Source organism: Zophobas morio, unplaced genomic scaffold (genome assembly GCF_036711695.1).
Source record: "Zophobas morio isolate AGI-343-1 ecotype UQ-CSIRO unplaced genomic scaffold, CSIRO_AGI_Zmor_V1 ptg000024l, whole genome shotgun sequence".
Taxonomy (NCBI): domain Eukaryota; kingdom Metazoa; phylum Arthropoda; class Insecta; order Coleoptera; family Tenebrionidae; genus Zophobas; species Zophobas morio.
Genome location: NW_026972129.1, coordinates 16,146,972 through 16,169,833, shown reverse-complemented (window position 1 = coordinate 16,169,833; position 22,862 = coordinate 16,146,972). Strand labels below are relative to the sequence as shown.

General features: G+C 33.3%; 1 protein-coding gene across 1 annotated transcript in view; it reads right to left on the bottom strand.

Moving 5' to 3' along the window:
- Positions 1-20,494, bottom strand: part of LOC135135257 (BAI1-associated protein 3) — a 262,329-nt gene extending 241,835 nt beyond the window's left edge. Inside the window, exon 1 of the mRNA XM_064064285.1 lies at positions 20,404-20,494. The gene's annotated coding sequence lies outside the window, so the exon portion shown is untranslated. The remainder of the gene's footprint in view (positions 1-20,403) is intronic.
- Between the last annotated feature and the right edge of the window lie 2,368 nt (positions 20,495-22,862).

Here is a 22,862-nt window from a genome sequence, read left to right as displayed (position 1 = left end):
GTTTCGAGCCAAACCGGTAAAGTGTCAGTACAGTACCCCTCACTATCCAGATTAGACTGCCGATGACAGTGACGTACAGTTTTTTTTTTTTTTTGAAGCGGCTCATGGAATAAAATTTGTTGAATAAAACAACGCACATAACAGATTTATATTCTCTATTAATTAATATTATTTAAAATATTTAAATCAATCAATACATCACCAGTAACAAGTAATACAAACAGTGAATACCGTTAAAAAGTAGAAACAACCAGGATGACGACGCCACTGAGTAGTGGTTATTCGTAATGGCGTGACTAATTTTTAGCTTGGGAAGTTTGAAAAGTTTATTGAAGGGCATTTCACTCGGAAGGCCGACTATTCATACTCACAATTATTTGCCTAATCTGCCGGATGTAGGTGGGCTTCTTCAGCCCATGTTGTAAATTTTTGTAGGATGCAAAGTGCGGAGAAGAATAAAAACAGGTAGCAGCCCGTAGTAGGGTCATTCATGGAAAACTGCGAACCAATTATTTTTTCCATTTTTTTAAATCTCAGATCTGTTTTACACGTCACAGAAATATCTATCGTAAAAGGAATTTTTAGAAATAATTTTCTCGTCATTAATCGGTTGCAAAAGATCAAGAGGCACTCGAAGCAAGCCCTGACAAACTTATAAGCGGCGCCAGCGGAGATCTCCAACTGGCTGCGGTACCACCATGGACACTTACGTAACCTCCTTTTCCAGAATTGTCAAAATGACATTGCCAAACTCAAAGCAATCATGAATTAAGCATTTCATTTTAAATTCAGTTAGTATCAAGTGGTACATGCTATTCGTATTTTGGGTTGCGTAAAAATAATTTTCAGAAATAATTTTCTCGTGACTAACCCTGTATATGTATTTTTTTACAGCCACATATGGTACAACTGAATTTTTCTTCAGTACAATACTAGTCACATAATAATAATTAAAAAATAAGTTTTTAGTTGCATAAGTACCTACATTTCTTAGATTTCCCGGTAACACAAAATTATTCTTGACGCTCTAATAAAAGTTTTTGCAATATATATTTACAATACACGTAAACCTTTCTCAAACCCTGTAAAAGATCCGTTGCAATTTACAAGGGATTAAAATAAGTATTATATCCGTCCAGTGGAATTTACATTCGCTGCATATGGATACTCTAGATGTACTATTAGTTCATAAATTTTATTGTTTGGTGATATGTATAAAGACAAGAATAGACAATAGAGGCAATTCTATATCAAAATGTGTTAAAATTTAAAGGTTGTTAAAAATATGATTTTTTAAATAATTGTAGTCTAGTTAAGAACAATAAACACTTGTTTTTATGTTGAGTACTTATTATAATGAAGCTAGTTCCTATAATATAATAGGTAAAATAAGCAACGAGATAAATAGAAACAATCTCTTAAAAAAAATAACCAAAATGACAATTTATTAATAAAAAATCTTATGTAACAAGGTGTTTACGCTCGTATTTTTTAATTTTTAAAGTGCAACTACAAACTTCGTCACTTATCTATATTCAAATTGTTTTTAATTCGATATTTACACCTTACCTGATTGCTAAATTTATTGCAACTTAAAATTCAGAATACAAAATATTTAGTTTTAATAAAAGAAAATACTTCCCGATGAATTTTACCTTGCGATCAATTGACGCTGCGATAAATTTACGTACGATCTATTGTCGCTGCGATCAATTTACGTGCGACCAATTGTCGCTGCGATCAATTGTCACCGCGATCAATTGTCGCGTGCGACCAATTGTGCTGCGACGAGTTGCTTGCGATCAATTGTCGCGCGATCAATTGTTTGCGACCAGTTGTCGTAGAATCAAAAAAATGGTCTCTAGTTTCCGTCTGTCTGTCTGTCTGTCTGCGTGTCCGTTTATTTGTCTGTGTCGATTTTTATTTGAGAGAATCTTTGAAACTACTGGATCATTGTTGTCAAATTTTGTATGTACATTAGGGAATTAGGGATTGTACGAAACCGCTTTGTTTTCTCCTTAAAGGGCGAAATTTTCACAAAAAAAATAACGCAATATTTTACCATTAACATGGGAAGTAGACGTCCGTGGACTAGCGGGTAATATATCGGCAGGACCTGCCAGTAGCACATTCGATGCCAAACTTGCCCGTTTCTTTTTTTTTTTTTCTCTTCCTTGGACTGTGACTAATATTTTATTGATCAAATTAAAAACAAGTCACTTCATTTTCTCGATAAGAGAACACACATGTCTTTATTTAATAATGTTAAAATAAGAATTATAGCAATAATATTTAGAACATTTTTTTCAATATGTAACTTTAGTGTTTCATTCAAATCAAACAAATTTCTACATGACATTCTTTCGAAGCATAAACACTCGCAAGTTAAGCACGTTATTATTGCTGAGAGGTTATTTTTCTATTGGTTATATGCCTTAAATATATTTGACATTGTCCGTATTTGAGCGGACCGCATCCCCTCGGAATTTGCGCCTCCACGGTGCAGGGGTTGCGGGGGTGTTGTTTATGCAGCTGGTTTTTACTTTATAGAGGTTATCACAAACCAAAATTGCAAAAAATCTAATTTTATAATTTTTCAAAGAAGGGGGATTTGTTGGACTTGTACTTCAGGCGCCTTGAAATAAACTTCAACCAGTTTTTTGTTTCTCTCCTACTCATCTCTGTCTTTGGTTGCTAACTGTACTTCTTCTTCATTTTCCATGGTTTTCCAGCCATCATCAATCCATTCATTCTTTTTCATTGTCCTTTTTTGTTAACATTCTATCAAATGCACTGAATACTTTGTTTTTTATGTTATTACATTTCCTGCCGATGATATCGTTTGTTTTCTTTTTTTTTATATATATTTGTCTGCTCTTATTTCGTATTTCTCTTCGTGATTCTTTATTTATTCTGTGTTTCACATGTTATCTTGTGGGGTGATCAGGTGATTGAAACAGTACTTGCGTTTTGGCGTATTTATTTTGATGTTGTCGGTACGGCAGATGAAGGAAGAGTCTTAGAGTTTGTGAAATTGAAATGAAAAGAAAGGTCGGTAGAAAGCGGTCTAAAGGGTTCTTGGAAGGTATTCGAAATCTGGGAAAGGATAAGTATTACTGAAAAGGGTGAACAAAAGATAGGTTCTACGACATGCAGGTGGACGAAGAGAAAGTTTCGGGGTGATACTGGGAAATAATTAAATACAGATTATATATAAATATACAAATGCTATACAATTTTGTGGGACTTGCCAGCCCCCACAATCTTATGCTCCATACACTCATACCATTTTCACTTGTTCTTTCCTGTACTGTTTCCATTCCTGCTATGGTCCTCCCACAAGTAGGGTATCGTATTGAAAGAATTTTTCGAACTTCTATATTATTTCCTAGTAGAATTTGTCCTCATAACTACGATGCTTCTTTCGTGTATATTTGCAGCTTTGTTTTTTATTCTCAAATATGACAGCGTTCCACTTATTCTTCTGAATTAAATTATGCTTCTACGCGTCCCTTGTCTTCCCTTCAGTTGAGCATCGTATAACTCTTTTTATCGATTATTATTAGTTCACTTTTCACTTTATTTCTTGTAGTGCTAAAATGTCTTTTTTACATGATATCATTTCTCTGATTAGTTCTTCCATTTTTCGAGCTACTAGTAAAGTTGTTATATCCTTACAGACGCTATTGAAGATCTTTCGTTTACCATTCTTTTCTTAACTCTTACATTTCTACCTTTTCCGGGTTCTCCTACAGGTATGTAGCCCTGTCCACAATTAATTTATTATATTTGAAACTTCCCGTCTGTCCCTTCTTTTTGGGTGTTATAAATGTGATAACAATTATTTCCTATTTTCCTGTACTTTTTCGTTAGTTAAAGACTACTCGTAGTCTATTTCTTCCTATTTTGAATCCCGCCAATCTTCTGATTTCTGCCATGAGTAATTTCGGGTCAGTTCTGACATTTTTTTTTCAACAGGTTCAAGATCCTTTCTTGTGTTTGTACTAGCCTCTCTTTATCCCTTGTACCTTTATTATTATTCCTTATTTCTTTTTCCAGTGCTTCTAGTCTGTCTTCGTGGCATTAGATTACCTTTTTCAAGGTCTGGTTTTCATGGTTTTCATGTTTACTAATTTTGGTCTCCCAAATCCTGCATTTTTGTGTATTATTTTACCTTCTAATTCCTTTATTTCCAGAAGTGATTCAAGCACATGTTTACATTTGCAATAAATACAACTTGATTACTGCCTAAAAATAATCAACTTTCATAACTATAAACACGTAGTTTTGATTTTATTCTTGGAATCATAAGTTACATTTTAAATTGCTTGTTATAATCTTTATATGTTTTCAAATTTTCTGCATTATTCCAGAAAATTTGGCAACTCTACACCACATCACCGTTCGTGCTGTCCTCTCTGTACTTCTCTTCTAGATTTTTCTATTTTTAACTGAAATTTTAGGGTGAGAAATTTAATTGATTAATTTACCTACCTACTTTGTTAATATTAACAATAATCCAGTTCTATATTTGTGGCTCTAGAATGTATTTTGTTAACTATTTTGCCGCCTTATTACCAGAATTAAACGGGTGAAATGATTTTATGATGCTCGACCTTAATTGTGCTAGCCTTCTCATCTGAATATTTCTTTATCTAACTAGGTAGTACTTCACCGGTACTACTTCTCCGCACAAATTTTTAAAGTGATCACGTCCTCTGACTGTAGCTGGCGCTGCGCTTCATCAAGTTTAAAGTGAGCGTGCAACAATATTTGGAAGGGCTGTTCTTGCACGTTAGGGTGGGTGGGACCGAATGTTCAGATGAGAAGACTAGCACAATTAAGGTCGAACATCATTAAATCGTTTGACCTGTTTAATTGTGCAACGTCATCTCATCCGAACATTTCTTTATCTACCTAGGTAGACGTAGAAATATTGTCGCGCAACTGAAAAGTATGTATATATGTTACAGCTAATATCCGAAATCCGTTATTATGCATAATAACTCGACATTTTAGGAATTATGTGTAATAACTAAACTTATCAGTTATTATGCATAATAACCGGAAACATTAGGAATTATGCGTAATAACTGAAATTTTCAGTTATTATGCATAATAACGGAAACGTGTAGGTAATATTGATAACAACTAACAGAGGAACAGGAATTATGCATAATATTTTCCAGAAAGCTACCTACCCTGCCTCGCTTTCCCCTACATATCACATATACAGTTGATTTAAAAAAAAAGGGACAAATTACAGTTATATTAACGTCATATTCCCATTGCTTTTCATTGATCTATGAGAACCTGAATTGCTCATCTTGTCCCGTTTTTTTGAAATCAGCTGGACATGTTATAGGCCAGTGCCGAAAAATTTTACATGATTAAAAAAAAATTCGAATTCGAGTTTTTTCATTTTTTTGGATTTCCTGTGAAAATTTGCCATAGTAATGTATACTTTTTTTACACCACCAGAAAGTAGAGATTTCAACCAACAAAAAGCACACCGATTTTTTAAAACAGCAAACATTTTGACGTGAGAATTTTCTATTGAAAATTAGGGTGGTTTTTCGATATTAAATCAAAATAAGGGGGAAAAATAAATATTTTGGATCAAAAAAATTACAGTGAGTTTGGGACATAAATAGGTAAGTTTTCACCACATTTCGTGAAAAAAAAAACTTTTTTGTGGGAGATAAAAATAAAAAACCAAAAACTCGGTTTTTTGCATTTTTCGCATAAATTTTGAGGTTATGTAAAAAAAGTCTAAATACAAAAGTTGTAGATCCTTTTATTACCTAGAACTTTGCTATTTAACTTTTTTCGATAGGACTTGTAGTTTTGCCGGAACTCGTAATAAATCGTTTTCTCACCCTCTTCCACTTCCCGACCTCAGATCGCCCGTAAATTATTTTTCCTTTTATTTTTGTTATATTTTCTTCCTTTTCCAATGGGTATCATCCTGTTCTAAATTTTTTTGTTCTCAAAAATTATCGGCCCTGGTCTATTAAGCAATATGCTTAATGACTAATGTTTCAGGTATTATGCATAATTCCTGTTACTCTGTTAGTTATTATCAATATTACCTAAAAGTTTCCGTTATTGTGCATAACAACTGAAAAATTCAATTATTACGCATAATTCCTAATGTTTCCGGTTATTATGCATAATAACTGACAAGTTTAGTTATTACGCATAATTCCTGAAAGGTCTAGTTATTATGCATAATAACTAGAGAGCGGATTTCTGTCGGGCTAGGCAAGGCCAAACTCGGTACGGCTCGTACGGGATGGGAATTCATTGAGTTCGCGCTGCAGTTCGTTGATTTGAGATTAGAATAACGCTGTTTCGTTGCATTCTGCTGTTAATTCCCGTTCTCATTTACTTAGCCGTTTGATTAATAAATCGTTAATTATATTTATGGAATAAGATATGATTAAATTCAATGATTATCTATCACCCGCTACTGAGTCCCGGCGATCCAGCGCGTCCCCACCTATAATCGTGACGTAGCCCGACAGAAATCCGCTGTCTAATAATAACGTATTTCGGATATTATCTGTAACATATACATATATGCGTAGGTATACAGAAAAAACTAATAAGAGTATATAATGTTTATGAAAAGGTGGACTGCAGAATGGAATCTGAAAAGGTTGTGTCAGAGACCAGAGGTCGTTGGTAAAACCTACAGTGGCGGCTCGTGACCTTTTGAAATGGGGGGACACAATTTGATTGATGAGTTAAATATTAAGATATAAAACAGGTTGTTATTACCAATTAATAGACGAAATTGTGTGACGGAAATAAATACAAACATACATTCAATAAAAGTAATAAAGGAACATACCTTTTTGCTTTCGATCAAAATTTTACATTGGTGGCATGTAAAAGTTTATTTTGGACAGTTTTAGACGTTTTTTTTTAAATCGCTGCTTCTTTCAAATGATCTGATAAAGCAGAATGTCCGTATTACCGAGAAGGTTATCCAAGAATATTTATCATACCTACCCATTTTTCGTCTATCTCGCGCAACATGAAAATTAAAACCCGCGATTGTGTTACTCCTGTCGAGCACGATCAGAATGGGACCGCAGTCTCAGGACGTGTGGTTTCCATGGCAGCATTAGCTTGTAATGCCAACACTTTTTGTCTTACAAAACTTTTAAGGTATAACCTCCCATATTTTACTGCCGGATAAATTGACACCAAGGTGCCTATAAACCGTGCAAATTGTCGGATTTTACACTTTTTCTGTGTTAAGGAAAAGGAAATTAAGCTGAATGCTTGATTACGATTTTCACCTGGTAATTTAATCTGCATGTTTACGCTGACATAACCCAAAAATGTACATGTTTGTTTTGGTTGTACGCAACTTTTTTCATAATTTACAAAAAAAAAACAATGTGAGCGTTCACATTGTGCTAAGGAAAAGGATTAAAACCCTAAAAGAGAATGATTAACAGTACCTGAAAAGTGTCTGCAAGAGGAACGTGCAAGTGCACAAATGCAATAATGAAGCGCAGCGCCAACTAGAGTTAAAAACAGGAAGCGAGATCGGGATTATTCAGAGGAAGTGATCACTTTAAAAATTTGTGCGTGGAAGTAGTGCCGGTGCAGTACTACCAAGTTAGATAAAGAAATGTTCAGATGAGAAGACGTTTGCACAATTACAACATAACTTAGTTAAAAAAGGCGTAAGGGGGAACTTTTGACATTTTCGTACCAAAATACAAATATTTGATATTTCTCTTTAAAAACTACCGTACAAATGGCAGTGTTTAAATACGCTAACATAAACCAAATTATACAGCCAAAATTCAAAGCAAAGATATTCTCTTGTGCAACTTTGTTAATTTCAGTTTATTTAATTCTCTAAACTCTCAGATAAAGAGAACAACATGTTACTCTGAATTTGCTCCAATCGCTTGATTGAACATACCATACAAATCTCTCCACCGTGTAACCATTAAGTCGACTGCAGTTGATTTATAGTTTCCAATCGCATGTTTGCATTGATTAAAAGACAGGCAGGCGGTAGTGATTTTATTAGATACGGGATTGTTTGAAACATGATCCAGACATTTTCAGCTAGGTGTTAATACAACCGCAACATAATATTGATTCGGCTGCGTTTTAAAATGTTCGTACTAAATTAATATAATTAATGACTACGTCGTTCTAAAAACAGGAAACAGAACAGAGCAGTGGGGTTGTGGTATGTATTTAAAGTGAAAATGAGTAGGGAAATGCGAAAGCTTTTTTCGCTGCTTTTTATCACGAATATGAAAGCCGCGTCTTTGTAGGAGATAACTGACAAGATCGCTATAACAGGAAGATATAATTTTGTAAGCGATTATTTAACATTAATTAAAACTAATTTATAGTAATTATATTAGTTAGGAATAATAATAAATGCGGTGCGTCCATTAGGAGAAGGAGTTCCGTGATTTTATTTATTTAGTTTTTTGGAAATAAAGGCAATTTAAGTTCACTTTATATCCAACCTAATGCAAGTTTACAAAATTGAAGTTATATACCTATATAAACTAAAATTGTAGTATAACACAATTGTAACACTGTAACTGGAGCTAAAGTTTTAACTTCGCCAATCTACACTGTGATGACCTGGCCGATTTGTATTCCGTTTGTTTGTGAGTTACACGAAATCGATTGTCATGTTTTTTTTATTTTAAAACTTTAACAGTGTAGATTAATCACTTCCATTTAGTTCTGCTGTTTTTCTTTTAATCAGAGCAGCGAAAGCCCTCGAATTGTAAACACAATAGGTAATGGTAACGCTCAAATACCTATCTGTATTGTTAATTCAGAACTGCGGCGCACCAGGGAGTCGAGATTGTTCCAAACATTATAAATGAACGATTTTCCAAGTATTAACACCCCTTAGAGTACGAAACTCTTTATTTCGATAAATACATTAGCTGGAATTAATTAATTTTATTGTACAAGACGATTGTTTACTAATTGCGTATCTAGGGTACCTAGGATCATAATAACAACATTGTCGATTACGACAGTGGTAATCTTGTTTGTAATTTGGTTGTTTCTGGTTAGGCTGATGCACAATATACCGTAATCGAATTTGGGATTATTGCGACTGATGACATAATAAAATCAAATGGGCTAATGTCATCGCCAACATACATACCGGTTAGGTATACTAAACAAAAATAAAGAAGGTGACATATTTAAGCTTTTTACTTGAAAATTTCCTTAAGTAAGTACAAGCATGGAAAACGGCTCACTCACTATCCAGGTCTCTCAAAGAAGAGTAAACACATAAAAAGTGATATTCATTAAAAGCTAATTACGTTGATAATGCGGGTAGTTTCGAGTAGTTTTATCAGACAGTTGCAACCTTCTTTGTGGCATTAAACTTTTTTCGAGTTCGTTAATGAAACCACAACCCATATATAAACTTTAATATTAAACGAAGCCTTCTTATTACGGCTCTTTGCTGTTGAACAAACTGCTCTAAAGTGACCCTTCGCAAGAAACACAGAGGTTTTTTGTACGTGCATTTGCAATTTATTTTTTGTTTTTAGGACATTTCTCTATTCCTTGAAAATTAACCTAACAAAATCAGATCATCCTGTTGGTTTTCTTGAGTTAAGACAATATAATTTAACAATAAAAATCATTGACATCAGAGTTGTCAAGGAATTCGTGTATTATGTAGCGAATAATAGACGTGGGTTTAGTTACGTTTTAATTAAGGTAAACATAATGTCAATTATCCTTCCAAATCAGATGTCCCAAATAACATAGCACAAGTATTAAATGTAACAACAAGAACCTTATTTAATTTGAGCATAAATGACAACCCAGTGTTTTTGGAATCACATGTAATAGGATAAGAATTAAGAAGACTCACAGTCAGGGAGACTAACTGCATAAAAACAAACGATTTAGCAAAAACTGAATCAAATGGACTCAAATATTGATATTTTTATGATAAGAAGATTCATTGAGGGAATTAAAATACTTAGAATTTTGGAAAATCGTTTAATATGGTAGTACAGAGATTTATTGCTGCTAGATAGATTATTATTTCATCAAAAGAACGCTCAAATTTTATTAAAAATCACCAACAATTCTTGTTTTTTCAAAATCATGTACTGACTCCTAAAAGACCATTTACCACCCAAAGTTTAAAACAAGACCTTATAGTCCACAAAAACTTGAGTAATGAAAAAATGGTTAAAAATCTCGAAAAATCGTCAAAAATTTTTTACTTCTCAACCACGGCAAGTGGGTAATTTTCTATTAATCACGAAAAAATGCCTTAACGTTCTTTAAAATCAACCCCTCAAGATCTGTAGGGCACAAAAAATTGGAAACATGAAAAAATAGTTAAAAATTACCAAAAAATCCTAAAAAATTAAAAAAAAAATTTTGTTTTTGGACATAAATTGCTCTTTTTCTTCTCGACTACGGCAATTGGGCACATAAAAAATGACAAATATCACCAAAATAATATCCAAAATTTATTAGAAATCAGATTCACCGGGGTAATTAAAAGCTTGCAATCTTGGAAAATCGTTTAATATGATAGTATAGAGATTTATTGCCCCTAGAACGATTGTCTAGATGGTAATGATATCCAATACAGAAGAAAAAATTGGTCCAAGTTTATTTCGTCCTTGAAATATAGTCCAATAAATCACGCTTCTTTGAGAATTTATAAAATTTGATTTTGTGATTTATGTTTTGTGATAATCTCTATCAAGCAAAAACCAGTGGCGTAAATAACACCCCCAAAAGTGCGCAGTCCACACAAATGCGGACAGTATAAAATATATTTAATGTAGACAACCAAGTGGAAAAATGTACTCTCAGTAACGTGCTTAACTTCGAATGTTGATGTTTATACTTTGAAGCAATTCAACTTTTACCACGTCCAGAAAACAAACATTAATATAAAATATAATTGATTGTGTACCCGTAAAAGAGACGAGAGGACTGATTAATTAATTAAGTTACAATAGAGCTACATTATTTTGATAAATAATATTATAAGTATTATTTTATTTTTATTACATAGTTACATCTACATGAAATTCAGTCCAGTAGTTTCGAAGGTTACCTGTCTAATAAAAATCCTGACAGACCTATTTTTTTATACTCTAGGCGTCATGAAACGTCTAGAAAACATGAAAGTATCTAGACGTCCGATGGATTCGATGTATTATGTATTTCCTCAACTTCGAGAAGTAAAAATACACCGAATTTTTAAATTAAATCTATAATTTATGAGAAACAATATTCAAATTTAAAATACTATAATATTTTTCATCAACTTATTGCCTCTAATATTTTGACATTTCTCTTATGTCTTATTTTTACGCAGTTTTCGTAGTTTAAATTCTAGAAGGAAAATGTTTTTCCTCATCAAAGTTTTTACTGTTTTTACTTCCCGACCGTAAGCAAAGGAAGTATTGTAATCAAGTCCGTCGGCCGACTCTCTACTTTTACGTTTTCTCGGTCTTTCATGACCCCTAGAGGACGAAGAAATAGGTCTCCCGTTTCCGTTTGTCTGTCCATCTGTCCGTCTGTCTGCCGCCCCGGATTTTTATTCGACAGATAATCTCCGAAAGTTTTGGACCGATTGTTGTGAAATTTTGTACTTACATTAGAAATATCATGTAGATGGTAAAACGCTAACCAAAATTTGTCTAATCATCCCCACCACTAATGCGATGACGTCATTTCAAAATTGTACATAGTAAATGGGTTTTAAATTGTATAAAATAACATAGTACTACACGTGTAGTTTATGACTCCGAATTGAGTTTTTAGCCGAAACGTCCAGATTTTTGGAAAAAAAAATCAAAATTATAAAACAACATTTTGAAATTTAATTTTTAATCTGCTAACCAGAATGCTTTGAAATGTCGCAGATATTTTAAGGCTATAAAGAGTATCATAAATCTTTAGTCAAAAAATATTTGCTTATCCCCTCCAAAAACTTGATGACGTCAGCTCAAAAGTTTGTGGAATAAATCATATCTAAAATGTACAAAATATGATGAGTCTGTACTTGTGATCTATCACTCCATTCATATTTTTTGGATTTGCATATACAGGGTGACTCAAAAAAATTAATGAATGCGTAAATTTATTTTACTGATTTACTCAGAAACTACAAAACCGAATGCTTTGAAATCTTGCAGATGTTTTAAGGTTATAAAGAGCATAATAAATGTTTAGTCAAAATATATTTGCTTATCCCCTCCAAAAAATTGATGACGTCAGCTCGAAAGTTTGCCGAATAAATCCTATCTAAACTGTAAAAATATGATGAGTCTGTACTTGTAACTTATCACTCCATTCACATTTTTTGGATTTGCATATACAGGGTGACTCAAAAAAATTAATGAATGCGTAAATATATTTTAGTGATTTAATCAGGAACTACAAAACCGAATGCTCTGAAATCTTGCAGATGTTTTAAGGTTATAAAGAGCGTAATAAATGTTTAGTCAAAATATATTTGCTTATCCCCTCCAAAAACTTGATGACGTCAGCTCGAAAGTTTGCCGAATAAATCCTATCTAAACTGTAAAAATATGATGAGTCTGTACTTGTAACTTATCACTCCATTCATATTTTTTGGATTTGCATATTCAGAGTGACTCAAAAAAATTAATGAATGCGTAAATATATTTTATTGATTTAATCAGAACTACAAAACGGAATGCTCTGACATCTTGCAGATGTTTTAAGGTTATAAAGAGCATAATAATTGTTTAGTCAAAATATATTTGCTTATCCCCTCCAAAAACTTGATGACGTCAGCTCGAAAATTTGCCGAATAAATCATATCTAAAATGTACAAAATATGATCAGTCTGTACTTGTGATCTATCACTCCATTCATATTTTTTGGATTTGCATATACAGAAAGCGTAAATTTATTTTACTGATTTAATCAGGAACTACAAAACCGAATGCTTTGAAATCTTGCAGATGTTTTAAGGTTATAAAGAGCATAATAAATTTTTAGTCAAAATATATTTGGTTATCTTCTACAAAAAACTGATGACGTCAGCTCAAAAGTTTGCCGAATAAATCGTATCTAAAATGTGCAAAATATGATGAGTCTGTACATGTGATTTATCATTCCATTCATATTTTTGGATTTGCATATGCAGGGTGACTCAAAAAAATTAATGAAGGCGTGAATTTATTTTATCGATTTAATCAGGAATTACAAAACCGAATGCTTTGAAATCTTGCAGATGTTTTAAGGTTATAAAGAGCATAATAAATTTTTAGTCAAAATATATTTGGTTATCTTCTACAAAAAACTGATGACGTCAGCTCAAAAGTTTGCCGAATAAATCGTATCTAAAATGTACAAAATATGATGAGTCTGTACTTGTGATTTATCATTCCATTCATATTTTTGGATTTGCATATGCAGGGTGACTCAAAAAAATTAATGAAGGCGTGAATTTATTTTATCGATTTAATCAGGAATTACAAAACCGAATGCTTTGAAATCTTGGGAATATTTTAAAGTTATTATAAGCATGGTAAACGTTTGTTCAAAATGTATTTGTTCATCCCTCCTAAAAAAATTGATGATGTCACCCTTAAATTTTGCTGAATAAATCCTATCTAAAATGCAAAAAATATGATGAATTTGTACTTGTGATTTATCATTCCATTCATATTTTTTAGATTTTCTTAAGAGGTGGTTCAAAAAAATTAATGAAGTCAATTTATTTTATTGATTAAATTAAAGGCAACACTTATTATTAGTATTACACCCCAACCAACCCAATTTGGTAGACACAAAATTTGTTAAAGGAAAAACTCGGTTGAAACATAAGGGTAGCACGCTTATTTACATCGACTTTAACATTACAGACCTGCATTTGTTTTATGCGCACACCTGGTTCCGCGAATGTGGAATAGACATGTTTATAATCAACCAATTGTGAATTTCACCGTCAAGAATTAAAATAAAACCCAATGTTTTATATAATAAGCGGAAGTCGAAGCAATAAAACCGATGGTCGTTTTGTTTACAGTTTCTCTGTTTGACTCTCACGTATGCTGTTACGCTTGTCATCTTAAATTAAGAATGTTTATACATAAACGATTTTCAGTTGCCTTTCATATTACTAGACAGCGGATTTTTGTCGGGCTACGTCACGTTTAATCGGTACTAATTCCATAAATATAATTAACGATTTATTAATCAAACGGCTAAGTAAATGAGAACGGGAATTAACAGCAGAGTGCAACGAAACAGCGTTATTCTAATCTCAAATAAACGAAGTGCAGTCCGCAACCACAATGAATTCGCATCCCGTACGAGCCGTACCGAGTTTGGCCTTGCCTAGCCCGACAGAAATCCGCTCTCTAGATATTACACACCGACGCAGTATACGTGAGTAAATTGTTTCGTTATTTTATTGATTATAAGAAATCAATATTCAAAACGACCCAATTCATTTTCCCGAAAATTTGGGAATACAATAATTTTATTCTTAGTATTACACTACATCTATCCCAACTGATATACGTGTCCTTGCAAAAATGTTGATGACGTCATCACAATTTTTTTTTAAATTCCCACTACAAAAATGTAATGAGAAAAAAAAACACAATAGGCATGCAGTCGTCAAGTTTCCGACAGCGAGGGAAGTACTGTCTAAACTCTTTAGACCAATTTTTTATTGATCAAATTAAAAACGAATGACCACATTTTCCCGAAAATGTGAAAATACAAACATCTTTATTTAATAAGAATTATAATAATGATATTCAGAACATTTTGTCGATTGTAGCTTACTAGTTAATTGTTTTGATCCTCTGTTTTGAGGGGGCGAACTCATTCAAATCAAACTAATTTCTACGTGACATTCTTTCGATGTATAAACATAAACACTTGTTTTTCTTATCGAGGATAACCTAAGGACGTACAGTAATGGAATCCATTGGACAATTTGTTATTTTCAAATTTTCTCGATATTTCATAAATCCTAGACAAGGCTGTAGCTAGGGGGAGGCTAGGGGATGCTCCCCTACATCTAAACAATTTATAATTAACCAAATGTGAATTACAGTATTCAAAAACCGAAAAAATTTAGCGTTTTTTTCAATAAACGGAAGTCAGAGCAATAAAAAAGTCTGGACCGTCGGCACTGTCATCCAGTCATTCCAATTCGTAGAAAACATGTTTCAGTTTAAATAGTTTGTGTTTCAGCGTCACGTCTACAGATTGATAAGTATTATGGCTATTTGTCTTAAATTACAAGTGCTATACAGGGTGTTCCTTTTATCTGTTCACGCCTGACAATTTTTGCATAGGCAACATATTATACACCCCAGAGACGACTTCGTCCAATTTAATTTTTTTTTAATAAGCAATCATAGCAGTCACAAAAAAATGACAAAGATGTCAATGCCAAATATGTAATGGCAAAATTGAAAAAAATAATACTGAATTTATTTTAAAATGCCCCTCTACAAAAATGCAATACGAAAAAAGATGTAATAGGCATGCAGTCGTCATGATTCCGACAGCAAGGGAAGTACTGTCTAAACTCTTTAGACCAATTTTTTTTTTACTTCCCTACCATAAGCTATTAAGTATTGTAATAGGGCCAATCCGACGAATACTTTCATGTTTTCTGAACGTTTTATGACCGACCCATTGAGTACGAGACAACGCATCTCCCGATAATCTCCAAAACTACTGGACCGTTTGTTGTGAAATTTTATATGTGTGTTGTAAATGGTAAAACGCTAACCAAAATTTGACTAATCATCCCCACCGTTAATCTGATGACGTCCCCTCATCATTTTGTGCAGTTAAGGTTATCTAAATTATATACTCCTGTACTCGTGGTTTATGAATCCAGCTTGATTTTTATCATAATTACTTTTCAAACTTTTTTCTTGTGCAAAATTTTCGAAAAAAGTTCATGTAGGTGATATTTCGCTTCCGATGTTTGATTCTTGGACTTGTCTGCGTCGAGTGAGTCTAATCCCATCGGTACCCAGTCTCTGTGACTTGTATTATCTACATTTAGATAAGGAAAATAAAAAAAATAAAATAAAATTTCTCAAAATCAAATTTTATAACTTTTCGATGAAGCAGGATTTGTTGGTCTGTACTTCAGGTGCGAGAGAGAATACGTACCACTTTTTTTCTTTGTGTTATCTTAAAGTAAGTAAATGTGGATAGAATGACAATTTATTTCTCAATAATACAAATTTATACGACTAACTACACTGCGAAAATTTAGCAGCAAATATTTCGAACTCAACGTGACTGATACTCATTCAATGACTTGGCTGGATAAGACTAGACTCAAATTCTCTCATTGACATCCCTATTTAAACAGCCATCGCGATCGAGGTTGTTCTGGAGTACCCATCGTGACTTCCGCTTTCAGGCTTTTCTTTATTCGAGTCACCCGTCCGTCGCATATGCATGTACCGAGGTGGCGTATGGGTTTATTTCGTTAATAATTTTTATTTTTTTAATGAAAGTGGAATTTACATTGTATATGTTTCGCTCAAATTCATTTAATTATTATTTATTTGTCTATTTAAAACACATATTTTGAAAAAAAAAAAATAACGTCCACCTTATTTTATTAATGCAAGATTAATAGACTAGCGCGTAAAATTAAAATAAATAACCCTCATTATTAAAACGTGTTTTGGCCAAAAGTGTTTAATTAATTAATTTGTGCCCGGAAAATGATGTCAGAAGCTGATAGCGATTCCGATATCGTTTTGGTGAAAACCGACAACAGCAGAGGCGGCGAAGGAAAATATGCTGGAATTACTACCTTCAAAATCTCTAGATAGGTATCAGTTTGCTTACAACCAATTTATGAAGTGGACGAAAGAAAAAGATTAATTCATCGTTTTCTGAAAATGTGTTGTTAGTATACTTTGGGGAACTTTAAAAGGAAATCACACCGGAAATCTTGTGGACTCATCAATATTCCGTACTAAAGAGTACTCTGTACATTCGTAAGAATCTAAGGACTATGAACCCAAAAAATCGAAAACCTTGACACCTGAAGAAATAAATCCATTTCTCAGTGACTAGAGGCACCTGATGACAAATATTTGCTGTTAAAAATAGTCTTACTATTGATGGCATCAAAGATTTAGGTTCGACTGCAATTATCCAAGTACCTAATACGAGCCCTAACAACTAAATATTGGGACACAGACAATTTCTCAAAAAAATCCGGTAGATATTTTTGATATCATTCAATTCGTTTGGACTAAATGCAAATTTTGTATGGGCATCTATTTTGGCAGAGACTGAGGTATTTTGCAAATTAATAAATTTTCTTAGAGCACAAAAATTGTCACCTAACTAAAAAATGTGCAATTTTTGCTGACATTTAAACGTTGGGACACCCGAGAAAATTTGCTAAGTATACCATCGAAATACAAACATAGTAGCTGGTAAATGCTGCCATTATTATAGGGATCGTAGGATTTCATGCTAGTGTTGGTTTTATTTAGAAAAAAATAGTTAGCGGGGGGCTAGTTTTAGTAAAAGTTCTGAAAATAATAATTTCTCAGTACCTCAAGGGAAAATCGCTAAGAAAAAGTGAAGATTTGTTCCAAATAGTTTAGTCGTCGATGGTAAATGTCGTAAAATATTACGCAGACAGAGGTACCATCGGAATAAAAGGTAAAATTCCCGGTAGGCCACCATTTGTGAAGCCGCGTAATCAACGACAACTGATGAAAATTTATAAAAGTGGACGACGGAGTACTTCAAGAGAAATTACTACTTGCTAGAATAGCGATAACCAACTAAATTTTTCAAGACAATATTGTCGCGAATGCATACACAAATCAGGCCTTGGTTTTTACATTGTAAATCTTAAATAAAGCTATGTTTGATGGACTTTATTATTTATTTATATTATTTTAGGCTAAAGTAAAACCACAATTAAAAACTGCCCACAAGAAAAACCGGTTAATATAACCAAAATAAAAATTGGAGAAAAGTAATATATAACGCTGAGTCCAAATTCGATGTCTGGGTGAGATAATAGTGGAAAAAGAGTTATTGAAATAAAAAAGGAATTTTAATATGGATTATCTCAAACAAAGAGTCAAGTTTGCAAGCGGAAAATGGTTTGGGGGTGCATGTCTATTAACGGAATTTAAAGACCTGTTAACAACGTTCATGGAAGGGAAATTTCAAATTCAAACAAATATCAAGAGACTTTGTAAAAAAATATTAACAACTACTGAAGCAGTCTATCCTGTTGTTATTTATATTTTTCAACAGGATGATGCTTCAAGTTACACACCTACAACACTTATTACGAAGAATAATAATATAAATGTTTACCCTGACCATCGAATAGCCCAGATCCTAATCTAGTAGAGACAGTATGGCGTGAAATAAAAAAATATTTAGGAAATCATCCATCACAAGCGATTGTCAATCTTCAACGGGAAATTTAGCGAGTGTAGGATACGGTAACAACTCCTGTGTATTGTAGAAAATTAGTTGAAAGTATGATGGCAAGAATTCCTGCAGTTATTAAGGCAAAAGGAGATATGATCAGTTACTGAATTTGCTGTGTCCCAATATTTATGTGTCATAAAATGTTACGTTGTTTTAGAGTTTTATGTCACTGTTTGAGTTAGAAATCAGTTTTTGTTGTGCTGTAAACAGTTCTGAAAAACGAATTAATTTTAAAATTTTAATTATCTAAAATAAATTACATTTTTGTTAAAAAGTTTGGTGATTTTTTTATAAAAAATTTTTGGTGTCCCAATATTTAGTTGTTAGGGCTCGTAGCAAAACCAAACTACTAATACTAGGAAATTTTACAAATTTTTCAAAAAATATCTCTCGCTTGGACCAATAGCCGTTACGGAGCGTCGATTCATTGTGAATTAACAAAATCGGCCACATTTTTACAACTAGAAAACCCAGAGTTACACACTAGTCATTGTTTTAGACGTTCATCTGTCACTGCTATAGTAGCCTGCATAGATATTGTAGCCGTCCATAGAGTCGAGATTTGCGAATAAAAATAAAATAAAACCGGCTCAAACGGAGCCGACGACGGCTTGCAAGTTCTGTCACTACGGCACGCGTCATATCACACAGGGGTGTATTTAAGGCTGTTTGCACAAAATCTTAGGGTCACTGTAATCTTACTATTTTCTATCTATGACAAACGATTTGTCACACAGCTACGAAACCGATGAATTAGAGAAAGATGGAAGTTTGAAAATTTATTTCAACAAGTGTAATAACCGTTTGGTGCAACACAATTGGTTCAAGCAAACTAAAATATGACAGGAAACAAACAGTCCACGTGGACTAGTGTATAGGCGTGTTTGCTGCTAAGATGACCAGGTTTTTCGCTCCACCTGCCTCCGCAACGATGAATATACCATACCACAACTTGTGTACAGTGAACAGAGCTTCGATTTTATTGACGAGATTCAGCTCAGAAATTAAACAGATTATATCATAACGGAAAAAATGACATTTAATATTAAATACGTCTCTGTGCAACGTGTGCCAGAGTGATGTCAGACTTTGCAAGCCACCGTCGGCTCCGTTTGAACCGGTTTTATTTTATTTTTATTCGCAAATCTCGACTCTATGGACGGCTACAATATCTATGCAGGCTACTATACCAATGAATCCTGGAGGTGGTGAGCCAAAGCCATTAACACAAAACCGGTTATCTTAGTTTAATATAATTATTATTATTATTATTATTTATGAAATGTCAAAATTTAAAGTTAAATATGCAAACAATTTTTTGAACGTGGAAAAAGTGAAACACAATAAACAATATAAACGTAACTTTAATATCTATATCATATTCCAGACGCAGCGTTTCTTGTTTTCAGAAACCCGAACAAGCATTTCAGAGCTAACAGTTTTTTGTCGATTTTTTACGTTCTTGAAACATGAATAAAGGAAAAAGCCTCGACCTTTTTAAGTCTGAAGACCATAAATTTCTACTAATTGTTCTGTTATCGCAAAATTCGTTTAAAAACTTTAAAGTCTGAGTTGTTGCAAGAGCAGTGGCATTATCGTGTTGGAAGAAACCACGTTCCTCTTCATCTAGACCTATACCTCATATGTTGGCAGCTTACATCAAAACGAAATCAAAAAGTTCATCGGTGAAGAATTAATAATAATTTCTAAAATTGAATTCTAGATTAGATTATTAATTTCATCAGGTAACTTTACGACTCTTTGTCGTATTCTTTTCTAAGCCGGTAGCAATTTTGAAGTAATTTAGGGATAAAACGCTTTGTACGTAAATCAAGATAATAAAATGTCATTAAATTAAAACCTAATCTAAATCCATTAGAAAAATTAAGATAAACAACTTACCTTATGAGTCAATCTAAAGCAGAATAAAGCGGTTTATTATGGTTTCCATTACGTTTATGCCTGTGTTCTTTAGATTATATTTGTAAAAAATTCATTATCGTACACATTTTTCTACAAACTAAAGTCAACAAGTATTTAGCACATAACAAAAACGCTGCTGTGTTATTTAAAGTTCATCTCGCTAGTTATCTGGCTTCTGATACGTATAGGTCTGCGCATACATCATTTTTAGAGCTTATTTTCAAGCAAATTGATCTCGACATCGTGTGTGATAAAATAAAGAGTGGCAATTTTGCGAAATTGTTTCCATTTTAGAGGCGAATATCTGAGTACTTAACTCGCTTGCTGAATACATTTGAGCAAATATTGACGCAGGACTGCATAGTATCTTGCAGTTGAGCGTCTACGAGAAAATGTTTCCCTCAAAATATTTTCCGCTTCGCTGCTTATCAGTATCGGTATACTGATAGGGTTGCGTATCGATTGACCTCAACACCTAAATTTATTGTCCTCATGCATACCTGCCTGCTTAATGGAAATTCGGAGCTTTACATTTAACGCACGACAGTCAAGACGCTTTAATACATAATAAGTAACTCTGTTTCATTTGCCACGTTCCCTTGGTGTTTTTAAATGGAATCAAAAGCGCCTCAGTTCGGTGTGAATTTTGCGAGTAATTTCAGGAGCTTTTTTTAGAAAAATTTACTGGAGCTATAAAAAGGAAACTGGTCACACATGAACGAAAATACTTTAGTAGTTTGAAATTCTAAAAATATTCGTAATGTATTTTTCGTACGAATTCTCCACTACAAGGAAATGTTAATGGAGTATCGACAGGGAATTTTCTTGCAAAAAACCGAAGATCATGTTTTGAATGTTAAAGGAAATTTGTTTTGTTGTTTCGTCAATTAATTGGACGGCTAATTGTTTAAATTCCTTCACAATTAGCGTTTTAATTTTTGTTAGAACACCGTTATTTTGGCTATTATTTAAAATACTTTCAAGTTAAGTGAGTTGTTAGTTATTGTTTATTAACAACTACAAATTACCTGGAATCGTTTTTAAGCTCTAGCATTTTAACCCATTTGAAGTAACATCACAATTTATTTCCCTTTTGTTTTTAGTCGAAAAAAATTGGTCAAAGGTCGTTTCGACAGAACTTCCCTCGCTTCTGAAGTAGTCTATCATTTAAAATTTGATTTTGCGAAATTTTACTTTTTGTGTGATAACCTTTATACAGCAAAAAAAATATAAATAATACTAATCTGTATATATGTATTTAAAACAAAGTCGTGTTAGTTACATCATTTATAACTACTCCTTTTCGTCATTTTGGTCCTTTTGGTCCTTTTGGTTCTTTTAGTAATTTTCGTCCTGTTCGTTCTTTCCGTCCTTTCGGATTAAAATAATTAAAAGGATTAAAAGCATTAAGAGGATATAACGGAAATGTTGATTTGTGCGAATTATGAATTATTAGAACAATGGACAGTCGTTTTACGAATTTTGGATGAGAGGATGAAAGGATAAAAAGAATAGTAAGGCTAGAAATGATACAAAGGATAAAAGAATAAAAAGGATAATAAGGATAAAAGGATGCAAACGATGAAAAGGACGAACATGACGATAAGGACGAAAAGGACAGACACGACGAAAAGGACCAAAAGGACCAAAAGCACGAAAAGGACGAAAATGACTAAAAGTACCAAAAGGACCAAAAGGACCAAAAAGACGAAAAGAACGAAATGACGGAAAGGACGAAAAGGACGAAAATGACTAGAAGTACCAAAAGGGCCAAAAAGACTAAAAGGAGGAAAAGGACGAAAAGGAGGAAAAGGACGAAAGGACGAAAAGGACAAGAATTACCACAAGGACCAAAAGGACCAAAAGGATCAAAAGGACAAGAAGAGCGAAAAGGATGAAAAGGAGGAACACGACGAAAAGGACGAAAAGATGAGAAGGACGAACAGGACGAAAAGGAGGAAAAGGACGAAAAGGACGGAAATGACCAAAAGGACGAAAATGACCAAAATAACCAAAAGGACGAAAAGGACGAATAGAACGAAAAGGACTAAATTGACCAAAAGTACTAAAAGGACGAAAATGGCCAAAAGAACCAAAAGGACCAAAACGACGAAAAGAACGAAAAGGACGAACCGGACGAAAACGACGAGAATAACCAAAAGAAGCAAAAGGACCAAAAGGACGAAAAGGACGGAAAAGACGAAAAGAAGGAAAAGGACGAAAAAGAAGGAAATGACCAAAAGGACGAAAATGACCAAAAGAACCAAAAGGACGAAAAGGACGAATAGAACGAAAAGGACGAAATTGACCAAAAGTACTAAAAGGACGAAAATGACCAAAAGAACCAAAAGGACCAAAAGGACGAAAAGAACGAAAAGGACGAACCGGACGAAAAGGACGAGAATAACCAAAAGAACCAAAAGTACCAAAAGGACAAA